The sequence below is a fragment of the Triturus cristatus genome, chromosome 1_1, assembly GCF_964204655.1.
Source record: "Triturus cristatus chromosome 1_1, aTriCri1.1, whole genome shotgun sequence".
NCBI lineage: Eukaryota > Metazoa > Chordata > Amphibia > Caudata > Salamandridae > Triturus > Triturus cristatus.
The window spans coordinates 1,294,177,205-1,294,192,539 of NC_140579.1; positions in this window are offsets into that span (position 1 = coordinate 1,294,177,205).

Consider the following 15,335-nt stretch of genomic DNA (forward strand, 5'->3'; position numbering starts at 1 on the left):
TGCACTGCCCTAACCCTGAAACACCACCCAATGTACGACACCCTAGACTTCCCGAACACCTCTGCACAGCCCTAAGCCCAGAAACACCACACCCGGCATGACCCCCTACACTACCCGAACACCACGGCACTGCCCTAAATCCTGAAACACCACCCCCAGCACGACACCCTGCACTGCCCGAACACCACTGCTCTGCCCTAAACTCTGAAACACCACCCCCTTCACGAACCCCTACACTGAACGAAAACAACTGCTCTGCCCTAAACCCTGAAACACAACCCCGAGTACGTCCCCCTACACTGCCCGAACACCACTGCACCGCCCTAAACCCAAAAACACCAGCCCCATCACGACACCCTACACTGCCCGAACACCACAGCATTGCCCTGAACCCTAAAACACCACTCCCTGCACGACCCCCTACACTGCCCGAACACCTTCGCACTGCCCTAAACCCTAAAACACCACCCCCAGCACGAACCCCTACACAGCAGGAACACCACTGCACTGCCCAAAACCGTGAAACATCACCCCCCGCAGGACCCTCTACACTTCCTGAACACCACTGGACTGCCCTAAACCCTGAAACACCACCCCCAGCAAGACCCGCTACACTGCCCGAACACCAATGCCCTAAACCCTAAAACACAACCCCCAGCACGACCCCCTACACTGCCCGAACACCACTGCACTGCCCTAAACCCTAAATCACCACCCAGCACGACCCCCTACACTGCCCGAACACCACTGCTCTGCCCTAAACCCTGAAACACCAGCCCCAGCACGACCCCCTACACTGCACAAACACCACTGCACTGAACAAAACCCTGAAACACCAGCCCCAGCACCACCCCCTGCACTGCCCAAACACCACTGCACTGCCCTAAACCCTGAAACACCAGCCCCAGCACCACCCCTACACTGCCCAAACACCACAGTACTGCCCTAAACCCTGCAACACAACCCCCAGCACCACCCCCTACACTGCCCGAACACCACTGCACTGCCCTAAACCCTGAAAAAACAACACCCCGGATGACCTCCTACACTGCCCGAACACCACTGCAAAGCCCTAAACACTGAAATACCTGTACCAGCACGACACCTACACTGCCCGAACACAACTGCACTGCCCTAAACCATGAAACACCAGTCCCCAGATGACCCCATACACTGCCCGTACACTACTGCACTGCCCTAAACCGTGAAAAACCATCCCCCGCATGACCCCCTACACTGCCCGAACACCACTGCACTGCCCTAAACACTAAAACACCGCCCCCAGCAAGATCCCCTACACTGCCCGAACACCACTGCCCTAAACCCTGAAACACCACACCCTGCAAGACCCCATACAGTGCCTGAACGCCACTGTCCTAAACCCTGAAACACCACCCCCAGCAAGACCCCCTATACTGCCCAAACACCACTGTACTGCCCTAAACCCTGAATGACCACCCCCAGCAAGACCCCCTACACTGCCTGAACACCACTGCACTGCCCTAAACCCTGAAACACAGCCCCCTGCACGACACCCTACACTGCCCGAACACCACTGCTCTGCCCTAAACCCTGAATCACCACCCCAGTACGTCACCCTCCATTGCCCTAACACCACTGTTATGCCCTAAACCCTGAAACACCAGCACCAGCAGGACCCCCTCCACTGCCCAAACACCACTGCACTGCCCTAAACCCTGAAACACCAGCCCCTGCACATTCCCCTACACTGCCCGAACACCACTGCACTGCCCTTATCCCTGAAATACCAACCCCTTCATGACCCCCTACACTGCCCAAACACCACTGCACTGCCCTAAACGCTGAAACACCAGAACCAGCACCACCCCTACACTGCCCAAACACCACTGAACTGCCCTAAACCCTGACACACGACCCCCAGCACCACCCCTACACTGCCCAAACACCACTGCACTGCCCTAAACCCTAAAACACGACCCCCAGCACGACCCCCTACACTACCCGAACACCACTGCACTGCCCTAAACCCTAAAACACCACCTCCTCCACAACCCCTCACACTGCCTGAACACCAATGCACTGCCCTAAACCCTAAAACCACACCCCAGCACGACCCCTAAACTGCCTGAACACCACTGCACTGCCCTAAACTCTGAAAAACCAGCCACTGCACGACCTCCTACACTGCCCGAACACCACTGCACTGCCCTAAACACTGAAAAACCAGCCCCTGCACGACCTGCTACACTGTCAGACCACTGCACTGCCCTAAACGTGAAAGACCAGCCCCTGCACGACCTCCTACACTGCCCGAACACCACTGCACTGCCCTAAACACTGAAAAACCAGCCCCTGCACGACCTGCTACACTGTCAGAACACCACTGCACTGCCCTAAACGTGAAAGACCAGCCCCCGCATGACCCCCTACACTGCCCGACCAACACCGCACTGCCCTAAACACTAAAACACCAGACCCAGCACGACCCCCTACACTGCCCGAACCCCACTGCACTGCCCTAAACCCTAAAACACCACCCCCTGCATAATCCCCTACACTGCCTGTACACCACCGCACTGCCCTAAACCCTAAAACACCACCCCCAGCAAGACCTCCTACACTGCCAGAACACCACTGCACTGCCCTAAACCCTGAAACACCAGCCCCAGCACCATCCCCTACAGTGCCCGAACCCCACTGCACTGCCTAAATCCTGGAAAACCAGCTCCAACACCACCCCCTACACTGACCGAACACCACTGCACTGCCCTAAACCCTGAAACACCAGCCCCACCACCACCCCTACACTGCCCGAACACCACTGAACTGCCCTAAACCCTGAAACACGACCCCCAGCACCATCCCCTACACTGCCCGAACACCACTGCACTGCCCAAACCCTGAAAAAACAACACCCCCGGATGACCTCCTACACTGCCCGAACACCACTGCAAAGCCCTAAACACTGAAATACCTGCACCAGCACGACACCTACACTGCCCGAACACAACTGCACTGCCCTAAACCATGAAACACCAGTCCCCACATGACCCCCTACACTGCCCGAACACTACTGCACTGCCCTAAACCATGAAAAACCATCCACCGCACGACCCCCTACACTGCCCGAACACCACTGCACAGCGCTAAACCTTGAAACACCACCCCCAGCACAACCCCCTACACTGCCCGAACACCAATGCACTGCCCTAAACCCTAAAACACCAGCCCCAGCATGACCCCCTTCACTGCCTGAACACCAATGCACTGCCCGAACCCTAAAACACCACTCCCAGCACGACTCCCTACTCAGCCCTAACACCACTGCACTGCCCTAACCCTGAAACACCACCCAATGTACGACACCCTAGACTTCCCGAACACCTCTGCACAGCCCTAAGCCCAGAAACACCACACCCGGCATGACCCCCTACACTACCCGAACACCACGGCACTGCCCTAAATCCTGAAACACCACCCCCAGCACGACACCCTGCACTGCCCGAACACCACTGCTCTGCCCTAAACTCTGAAACACCACCCCCTTCACGAACCCCTACACTGAACGAAAACAACTGCTCTGCCCTAAACCCTGAAACACAACCCCGAGTACGTCCCCCTACACTGCCCGAACACCACTGCACCGCCCTAAACCCAAAAACACCAGCCCCATCACGACACCCTACACTGCCCGAACACCACAGCATTGCCCTGAACCCTAAAACACCACTCCCTGCACGACCCCCTACACTGCCCGAACACCTTCGCACTGCCCTAAACCCTAAAACACCACCCCCAGCACGAACCCCTACACAGCAGGAACACCACTGCACTGCCCAAAACCGTGAAACATCACCCCCCGCAGGACCCTCTACACTTCCTGAACACCACTGGACTGCCCTAAACCCTGAAACACCACCCCCAGCAAGACCCGCTACACTGCCCGAACACCAATGCCCTAAACCCTAAAACACAACCCCCAGCACGACCCCCTACACTGCCCGAACACCACTGCACTGCCCTAAACCCTAAATCACCACCCAGCACGACCCCCTACACTGCCCGAACACCACTGCTCTGCCCTAAACCCTGAAACACCAGCCCCAGCACGACCCCCTACACTGCACAAACACCACTGCACTGAACAAAACCCTGAAACACCAGCCCCAGCACCACCCCCTGCACTGCCCAAACACCACTGCACTGCCCTAAACCCTGAAACACCAGCCCCAGCACCACCCCTACACTGCCCAAACACCACAGTACTGCCCTAAACCCTGCAACACAACCCCCAGCACCACCCCCTACACTGCCTGTACAGCACTGCCCTAAACCCTGAAACACCAGTCCCCACAGGACCCCCTACACTGCCCGAACACCACTGCACTGCCCTAAACCCTAAAACACCACCCCCAGCACGATCCCCTACACTGCCCGAACGCCACTGCCCTAAACCCTGAAACACCACACCCTGCAAGACAACCCTACACTGCCCGAACACCACTGCACCAAACCCTGAAACAACACCCCCAGCAAGACCCCTACACTGCCCAAACACAACTGCACTGCCATAAACCCTGAAACACCACCCCCTGCATGACCCCCTACACTGCCCGAACACCCCTGCACAGTGCTAAACCCTGAAACACCACCCCCAGCACGACCCCCTACACTGCCCAAAAACCACTGCACTGTCCTATACCCTAAAACACCACCCCCAGCATGACCCCCTACACTGCCCGAACACCACTACACTACCCTAAACCCTAAAACACCACCCCTAGCATGACTCCCTACACTGCCCGAACACCACTGCACTGCCCTAAACCCTAAAACACCACCACCACACGAACCCCTACACTACCCAAACACCACTGCACTACCCTAAACCCTAAAACACCACCCCCACCACGACCCCCTACACTGAACAAAGACCATTGTACTACCTTAAACCATAATACACCAGCCCCAGCACGACACCCTACACTGCCCGAACACCACTGCACTGCCCTAAACCCTGAAACACCACCCCCAGCAAGACCCACTATACTGCCCAAACACCATTGCACTGCCCTAAACCCTGAAACACCACCACCAGCAAGACCCCCTACACTGCCCGAACACCAATGCCCTAAACCCTGAAACAACACACCCAGCAGGACTCCTTACACTGTCCGAATACCACTGCACTGTCCTAATCCCTGAAACACCACCCCAGCATGACTCCCTACACTGCCCGAACACCACTGCCCTAAACCCTGAAACACCACCCCCAGCAAGACCCCCTATACTGCCCAAACACCACTGCACTGCCCTAAACACAGAAACACCACCCCCAGCAAGACCCTCTACACTGCCTGAACACCACTGCTCTGCCCTAAACCCTGAAACAAAACCCCTTTCATGAAACCCTACTCTGCCCGAAAACCACTGCTCTGCCCTAAACCCTGAAAAATCACCCCCAGTACGTCCCCCTACACTGCCCGAACACCACTGCACTGACTTAAACCCTGAATCACAACCCCCAGTACGTCAACCTACATTGCCCTAACACCACTGCTATGCCCTAAACCCTGAAACACCAGCACCAGCAGGACCCCCTACACTGCCCAAACGCCCCTGCTCTGCCCTAAACCATGAAACACCACCCCAGCTCGACCATCTACACTGCCAGAACACCACTGCACTGCCCTAAACCCTGAAACACCAGCCCCAGCACGACCCTCTACACTGCTCGAACACCACTGCACTGCCCTAAACCCTTACACACCACCCCCAGCACGACCCCCTACACTGCCCGAACACCACTGTACTGCCCTAAACCCTGAATGACCACCCCAGCAAGACCCCCTACACTGCCCGAACACCACTGGACTGCCCTAAACCCTAAAACACCACGCTCAGCAAGATCCCCTACACTGCACGAACACCACTGCCCTAAACCCTGAAACACCACACCCTGCAAGACCCCATACAGTGCCTGAATGCCACTGTCCTAAACCCTGAAACACCACTCCCAGCAAGACCCCCTATACTGCCCAAACACCACTGTACTGCCCTAAACCCTGAATGACCACCCCAGCAAGACCCCCTACACTGCCTGAACACCACTGCACTGCCCTAAACCCTGAATCACCACCCCAGTACGTCACCCTCCATTGCCCTAACACCACGGTTATGCCCTAAACCCTGAAACACCAGCACCAGCAGGACCCCCTACACTGCCCAAACGCCACTGCTCTGCCCTAAACCATGAAACACCACCCCAGCTCGACCATCTACACTGCCAGAACACCACTGCACTGCCCTAAACCCTGAAATGCCAGCCCCAGCACGACCCTCTATACTGCTCGAACACCACTGCACTGCCCTAAACCCTTACACACCACCCCCAGCACGACCCCCTACACTGCCCGAACACCACTGCACTGCCCTAAACCCTAAAACAGCACCCCCAGCACAACCCCCTACACTGCCCAAACACCACTGCATTGCCCTAAACCCTAAAACACCACCCCTTGCATGACCCCCTACACTACCCGAACACCACCGCACTGCCCAAATCCCTGAACCACCACCCCCTGCACAACCCCCTTGTAGGAGAGTAGGGTCTGCTATCCTATGGTCACCCCAAATTTTTGCTTTTGCTTCACTGGTTTTTGACATATTGAGGCTGTGGGCCTGCCAATCAGACCCCCAGCCTGCTGTTCTCTCTACTAAATTAAAACTATGCACCCTAGGTGCATAACCAATTGGAAGTGGATCACCCTGTCAGCCCCTGTACCAGTGTACACTAGGTACCCAGGGCATTGGTGTACCCAAGGCCTGCCAGGGGCTGAAGCATGTATTATGCCACCCCAGGCTTGGCCTAACAATCTGACACAACTGGCTGATCACTCAGCTGGGGTAAGTTGGTGTAATCACCTCTTACTTAGGTGTAGTATACCTATACCTAACCTTAAATGGGACACCTGGTAACCTATGAGTCACTCCTATGGCAGGCCTTAACAATCCTGAAGGCAGAGTGCTTGGTTCCATGTGAGATGGTGCTCTGGCATGAGCTGAGCCTGTCTGCAGTGGTCGGAACAACTTCCTTCTACTGTTTCCAGATATCGTCATACCATATACTCTTAAGTGCATTATGAACCTCGCGGTTAAATGCTATCTTTGGTTTGGCTTTATCAAAACATGTCGAGTAAGGTGTCATACGAATTGGAATACTAACCCCTCGCCAATTCTGGCGACGGGGTTAGCATTCCACCCTTCTAGAGGGACACGACATGTACAGTACCTGAAACCCGGGTAAAATCAGACATAGCCTCAGCTCCACAAAATGGATGCTGCCACCACAGACACAAGTCTGCCCTCCTGCTGCTGGGAGTCCTTCCAGCTTGGGAGGTGTGGACAAAGGGTTTCCTGCCAGGGGAGGTGCGTGCACCACCCCAGACAGGATTTTGTGTATTGGTCAGGTAGGGCTTGAAAGAAACCAGACATGCCTGTGGCTCACAAGGAGCCTCGGTGCATATGCCAGTTCAAACCGGTCCTGGGGCACACCAGTCCCGGGCCTGGGGCGAGCTGGACAAAGGATTGGGGGTGTAACCACCCCCCTTCCTGGTCCCACCCATAGGGAGGGACCTAGCAGGTAGTCCGGCCCCTAGAATCCGAATAAAGGTAGGAGCTGTGTCCTAAGACTTCAGACATCCTGGAATCAACTTGAAACTAAGAAGAAGACGGGAACTTCGACATTCTGCTGCACAGAAGACTGAAGAAAATCTCCCCTGTGGTCAGGGAGTGACCACCTTGCTAACGCAAGCACCATCCAGCGAATCAACGTCTGCTTTGCCGCCGCCTCCCGCCGGAGCCCGAGCCCAGAGACTGACAAGACCTGGACCTCCAGACCTCTCACCGCCCGATCCACAGTCCCTGAAAAGAGGAGACCCGTGGAGGCACCGAGACACGTGGAGCCAGCCATCTTGGAACGACTACGATAAGCTGACCAGTGCAACAACCGAGGCTCCCTCCAAGTTGTGCTTTGGGTCCTGAGAAGCCCAACCCTCGAGCAGCATCTGCACCAAAGGTGAGCCCTCCAGCATCTCCACGATCTGCGTGGGGCCCTTCTGCATTTTGCCACTCGACGCGCCTAACCGGTTGCTGGCCCGCTGGCTAGTGGCCATCTTGGCGACGAAATCTACGACAAACACCGCTGGTCTGGTTGCTCCAGACTGGCCCTTGCTCCCCTCCAAAGGAGCAATCCCTCTGACCTTGCTGGTCAGAACCAACAGCTGATTTCCGAATCCTCCTGCAATTGCTTTTGCCAAGGCTTGTTTGCTTCGATCAAGTCGCCGACACCGCCGACAGCGAGAGCCTGCGTGGGACAGCTCGTGAGCCGACTCCTGGACGTCGTCGACCTTCAGGGACCACGTGGCTGCGGAGACAAGCTACCCCTCATCACCTGTTTGCACCCGACATCGCCTGGTACCCACCTGGTGCCACGCTGGTCACTGGCTAGTGACTGTGAACACTGTCCCCTCTGCTTACAGGTCTTCAACATCTCCGATCCACTCTTGGATCCACTGCATCCCTTCCCGACCGACCGCCTGCAGCATCTTTGTCCCAGGCTCAACGGAACAGATAGAAGAAACCCGACGCACTTTGAGGCCTATGCACCCGCTTCCTGTGGGTGAGGTAAAGCTGGCACACCTGTGCCCATGTGTAGTAATACATCTCTAGTGCCTGTGTTCCAAATCTTAAGTTCCTAGGTCATCCGGAAGATTCCTTTTGCAGTAACTTTGTACTTTTTACGCACCCATTGAAACCTATGGGAGCCCGCGTGTGACTATTTGCTCTGCACACGCCACCCGTGGACCTCCTGGTCACTAACTGACGTTAGCTCCTTGTAGGCCCAGCGATTCTAGAGGCCCTAGGCCTTTTCCCTTTTCTGTTCGTGGTACTTATACCACTATTTTAGTATATGGTTCGAGTGGCCACCAGGGCCTATCCATATAAAGTGCAACTTCTGTGTATTCTGTGATAATCTTGTTTGACGATTTGTGCTCCTGTGCTCATAAAGAGACTAGGGGTTACTTTGAGAAATAAACACATATATATTTTGAATATATATCTGTGTGGTGTCCTTTCATTGGTATAAAAGGGGGTTACTATTGGTAAAACAGCTTGCTTAACACGCTTCACGAGTTTAGCCTCAAAGACTGCTTAGCCTACGCTACCACTAGGGCAGCTAGTCCGAAAAGGTTGACTTACAACCACACCATAAGGGTTGCTTGGCATGGTACAAGGTGATCACTTTAACTAGTGAGCATCATATACCAGGCCAACTTCTCACATTGGTGAGCAGCGGTTGGATTTGAGCTTGCTGTGTTTTACCATTGTAATCTCTTGGTTACCAATTGAAAGATCACATAGGTACCTGTAGGTACATATAAAACAAGATTAGATATACTTAAGTTCTACTGAACTTAGTTGTTGTAGAGCAAAGGGAGTAGCACACCCTGACTACAACTACTAGATAGGTTTAGTAGGTAAACCCAAGTGTAGGTAGATTGCAACACATCCACCCACACTTAAGAGCAATGGCCGGGGCAGAGGGGTCCACTGTACCCATCTCTGTTGAGAGTGACCCCCAGAGGGCACCATCCAGCTTTGCTACCCTTAATCAGAATGAGCTCAGGCATTTGGCAACTCTTAGAGGCCTTAAACAGCCCAAGAACCCAAACTCTGCTGAGCTCAGAGAGCTCTTACAGAATGATGAGAATCAGAGAGCACTCAAGAAAGCTTTCCAGTTAGCCCCCTTAGGGACAGGAACAGGAGGCCCCCCTTCTAAAGATGCCACTGAAGTACCCCTTCCCAATAGTCACCCCTTAGATGGGATGCCTACCACAGAGGATGAGAGTGAAAAGGATACTGACAGTAGTGAGGATGAAGGGAGAACTAGCCCAGTGCCAAGTATTATACTTGGCCCAGCTAAACCAAGGCTATGGGGGACTGACAGTGGGTTCAACCCACTGGATCTCCCCAGTGGACTTAACACAGGGCTTGGAAGGCAAAGGAATCGCTCAGGTGACTCCAATGCTTCCCATGGCTCTAGAGGCTCTCAAGGTCACTCCAGGAGAAGGATGACCACCCCTCAGAGGAGGGAACATGAGGCCAAGATGCAAGAGGCCCAGCTGAGGATCAGGAAGCAGGAGCTAGAAGTAGCCCTGATGGAAGAGAAACTTAGCAAGGCTAGACAGCATAAAGAGAGTGGGTCTATACCCACTGGTGGCAGCATTGTCCCTAAGGACAAAGATAGGGTTTTCGACAATAGAAACCTGTCTAAGGTTGTGCCCCCCTACAAAAGTGGGGATGACATCCACAAGTGGATAACTGCTCTTGAGAGAGCCTGCAAAGTACAGCAGGTTCCTGAAGATCAGTGGGCAGCAATCCTCTGGCTCTCCTTTGAAGGAAGAGGCAGAGACAGACTCCTCACTGTTAGAGAAGAGGATGTCAGAAACTACAGAGTCCTGAAGAGTGTTCTAGTTGATGGGTTAGGCTTAACCACTGAGCAGTACAGGTTAATGTTCAGAGACACCCAAAAGACACAGACTCAGGACTGGTCTGAATACATTGAATGTGCCACTAAGGCTTTGGAGGGTTGGTTGCTGGGAAGTAAGGTATCTGATTTTACAGGATTGTATAATTTGATGATGAGAGAACAGATTTTAAATAACTGTCAAAACCAGCAACTGCATCAACACTTGGTTGACTCTGATCTGACCTCTCCCCAAGAATTGGGAAAGAAGGCAGACAAATGGGTCAGAACCAGGGTTAAGCAAAAGAACCAGAACCAGGGCCAAGGGGGTGATCAGAAGAAAACAGACCAAAAGGGTGGAGATCAGAAACCTAAAGACCAGAAGTCTTCAACAGGGCCCCAAACTACTGCTAAGGAGGGTGGGTCCCAACAGTCCAAGAAGAAGAAAGAAGGTCAGAAGAAACCCTGGTGCAATCATTGTAAAAATACAACTCACTGGACTAGTGATTGCAAAAAGGGTGGAGCCCCCAACACTGTTGCCCCTAAGGCACCTGCTCCCAGTACTACTGTTAGCAGTGTTGGTCCCCAGACAAAGGGTGTAGTGGGAATCACTATGGGAACTGAAGGAGATTCTGACTTAGACAGAACCCTTACACAGGCAGTCTTGATCTGTGATGGGGACATTGATTTGTCCCTGACTGTGAGCCCCAGTAACCTGGGCAAGTACAGACAGACTCCTTTAATTAATGACAAAGTGGCTCAAGCCTACAGGGACACATGTGCCAGTGTCACTATGGTGACACCAGGCTTTGTGGATCCTGGACAGTACATACCAGGTGAGAACTACCTGGTGACCAATGCCAGCAATGCCACTACTTCACATAGTGTGGCAGTTGTTAACTTCTCATGGGGAGGGGTAACTGGCCTCAAAAGGGTTGTGGTTAGTGCAGACCTCCCAGTAGAATGTTTGTTGGGCAATGACCTAGAGAGTTCTCTATGGTCAGAAGTGGAGTACAGGACTCATGCAGAGATGTTAGGTATATCATCACATGTCCTTGCTGTGACCAGGTCACAGGCCAAAAAGTGCCTCACTGAACCACAGGTCTTGGATCCTGGAACAATGGACCAAGCACCTACCAAGAAGAAGAACAGGAGGGTCAAGGCTGTGCCTTCCCCCCTGCCTCAGAGTGATGATCAGCCTTCCCAGGAAGCTGATCTAGAGGACCCTGAAGGAACTGTCCCTGAAGAGCTTGAACCTGATCAGGTTGAGTTTCTGGGGACAGGGGGACCTTCAAGGGCTGACTTGAGGCAGGCTCAGTTATCCTGTCCCTCTCTTGAACCCCTCAGACAGCTGGCTGCTGCTGAGGCTGCTGGGAATGCTCAAGGTACCCATAAAGTGTATTGGGATGAAGGGCTCCTTTATTCAGAGGCTAGAGACCCCAAGCCTGGTGCAACCAGGAGGTTGGTCATACCTCTGCAATTTAGGGGCTTCCTTCTTACCTTGGCCCATGATATTCCTTTAGCAGGACACCTAGGCCAGAACAAGACCTGGGACAGACTTGTCCCTCACTTTCACTGGCCTCATATGAATGAAGATACAAAGGAGTTTTGTCGCTCCTGTGTTACCTGCCAAGCCAGTGGCAAATCAGGTGGCACAACAAAGGCCCCCCTAATACCACTACCTGTGGTGGGGGTCCCCTTTGAAAGAGTGGGAATAGACATAGTGGGTCCCATGGATCCTCCCACTGCATCTGGGCACAGATTTATACTGGTGGTAGTGGATCATGCCACCAGGTATCCAGAGGCAATTCCCCTTAGGACCACTACAGCTCCTGTTGTGGCCAGGGCCCTGCTGGGAGTATTCTCCAGAGTGGGGTTTCCTAAGGAGGTAGTATCTGACAGAGGTACCAACTTTATGTCAGGATACTTGACAGCTATGTGGAAGGAATGTGGTGTCAACTACAAGTTCACCACCCCTTATCACCCACAATGCAATGGGCTTGTTGAGAGATTCAACAAGACCCTAAAGGGTATGATCAAAGGATTACCTGAAAAGCTCAGGCGAAGATGGGATATCCTTCTACCCTGCCTTCTGTTTGCTTACAGAGAGGTCCCACAAAAAGGAGTTGGCTACAGCCCCTTTGAATTGTTGTTTGGGCACCCTGTGAGAGGCCCACTGTGTTTGGTGAAGGAAGGATGGGAGTTACCTCTCAAAAAGCCTAAGCTAGACATAGTGGACTATGTACTTGGTCTCCGCTCCAGGATGGCTGAGTATATGGAGAAGGCATCTAAAAACCTTGAGGCAAGCCAGGCCTTACAGAAAGCTTGGCATGACCAAAAGGCTGTCTTGGTTGAGTATCAGCCAGGACAGAAGGTATGGGTGTTGGAGCCAGTGGCCCCAGCAGCACTCCAAGACAAATGGTCTGGACCCCATACAATCCTGGAAAAGAAGGGAGAGGTCACCTACTTGGTGGACCTAGGAACTCCCAGGAGTCCCCACAGGGTACTCCATGTTAACAGGCTTAAAGCATATGTTGACAGGGCAGACATGGGCTTGCTCATGGCTACAGATGAGGGACAGGAGGAAGAGAGTGACCCTCTCCCAGACCTGTTGTCTCAGAACCCTGAAGATGGCTCAGTTGAAGGAGTGACCCTTGGAGGCAACCTCACTGCCCATCAGCAGACTGAATGTAGACAGGTTCTACAATCATTTTCACATATGTTTTCCTTGATACCTAGTCAAACTGACTGGTGTACCCATGTTGTGGACACTGGTGACAGTCTGCCTGTAAAGAACAAACTTTACAGACAACCTGACCACGTCAGGGACTGTATAAAGGCTGAGGTACATAAAATGCTGGAATTAGGTGTCATTGAACCCTCAGAGAGCCCCTGGGCTAGCCCAGTGGTTCTGGTCCCCAAACCTCACACCAAAGATGGCAAGAGAGAGATGAGGTTCTGTGTGGATTACAGAGGACTCAATGCTGTCACCAGGACAGATGCACACCCTATTCCAAGGGCAGATGAGCTCATAGACAAACTAGCTTCTGCAAAGTTTTTGAGCACATTTGACTTAACAGCTGGCTATTGGCAAATCAGATTAGCTGAGGAGTCTAAGGCCAAAACAGCATTCTCAACCCCAGGTGGGCATTATCAGTTTGTGGTGATGCCCTTTGGTCTGAAGAATGCACCTGCCACCTTCCAAAGGCTGGTGAACCAAGTCCTTACTGGGTTGGATGACTTTTGTGCAGCATATCTTGATGACATTGCTGTCTTTAGCTCCACCTGGGAGGATCACCTGATCCACCTGAAGAAGGCTCTTGAGGCTCTGCAAAGGGCAGGCCTCACTATCAAGGCTACTAAGTGCCAGATAGGGCAGAGTAAGGTTGTGTATTTGGGCCACCTTGTAGGTGGGGGCCAAGTTCAACCACTGGAGAGTAAGATACAGTCCATCAAGGATTGGTCCCCTCCAACCACCCAGACTCAAGTTCGAGCTTTCTTGGGCTTGACTGGGTATTACAGGAAGTTTGTTAAGAACTATGGGTCCATTGTGACTCCTCTTAATGATCTGACATCCAAGAAGATGCCCAAAAAGGTTCAGTGGACAGTAAGCTGTCAAAAGGCATTTGATGACCTGAAGGAGGCCATGTGCTCTGCACCTATCCTGAAAAGTCCTGACTACTCCAAAGAGTTTATTGTCCAAACAGATGCTTCTGAGTTGGGTGTGGGAGCTGTGCTGTCACAACTTAATGTAGATGGTCAAGACCAACCCATTGCTTTTATTAGCAGAAGGTTGACCCCCAGAGAGAAGAATTGGTCAGCTATTGAGAGGGAGGCCTTTGCTGTGGTGTGGGCCCTGAAGAAGCTGAGGCCATACTTGTTTGGCACTCACTTCAAGATTCAGACCGACCATAAGCCCCTCTTGTGGCTAAATCAGATGAAGGGTGAAAACCCCAAACTGCTTAGGTGGTCCATTTCCCTACAGGGGATGGACTTTACAGTGGAGCACCGGCCAGGTACTGACCATGGGAATGCAGATGGTCTCTCCAGGTACTTCCACTTAGGACATGAAGACGAGACTGGTCAAGGCTAGTTTAATGTCCCAGCGTTTGGGGGGGGGTTGTGTAGGAGAGTAGGGTCTGCTATCCTATGGTCACCCCAAATTTTTGCTTTTGCTTCACTGGTTTTTGACATATTGAGGCTGTGGGCCTGCCAATCAGACCCCCAGCCTGCTGTTCTCTCTACTAAATTAAAACTATGCACCCTAGGTGCATAACCAATTGGAAGTGGATCACCCTGTCAGCCCCTGTACCAGTGTACACTAGGTACCCAGGGCATTGGTGTACCCAAGGCCTGCCAGGGGCTGAAGCATGTATTATGCCACCCCAGGCTTGGCCTAACAATTTGACACAACTGGCTGATCACTCAGCTGGGGTAAGTTGGTGTAATCACCTCTTACTTAGGTGTAGTATACCTATACCTAACCTTAAATGGGACACCTGGTAACCTATAAGTCACTCCTATGGCAGGCCTTAACAATCCTGAAGGCAGAGTGCTTGGTTCCATGTGAGATGGTGCTCTGGCATGAGCTGAGCCTGTCTGCAGTGGTCGGAACAACTTCCTTCTACTGTTTCCAGATATCGTCATACCATATACTCTTAAGTGCATTATGAACCTCGCGGTTAAATGCTATCTTTGGTTTGGCTTTATCAAAACATGTCGAGTAAGGTGTCATACGAATTGGAATACTAACCCCTCGCCAATTCTGGCGACGGGGTTAGCATTCCACCCTTCTAGAGGGACACGACATGTACAGTACCTGAAA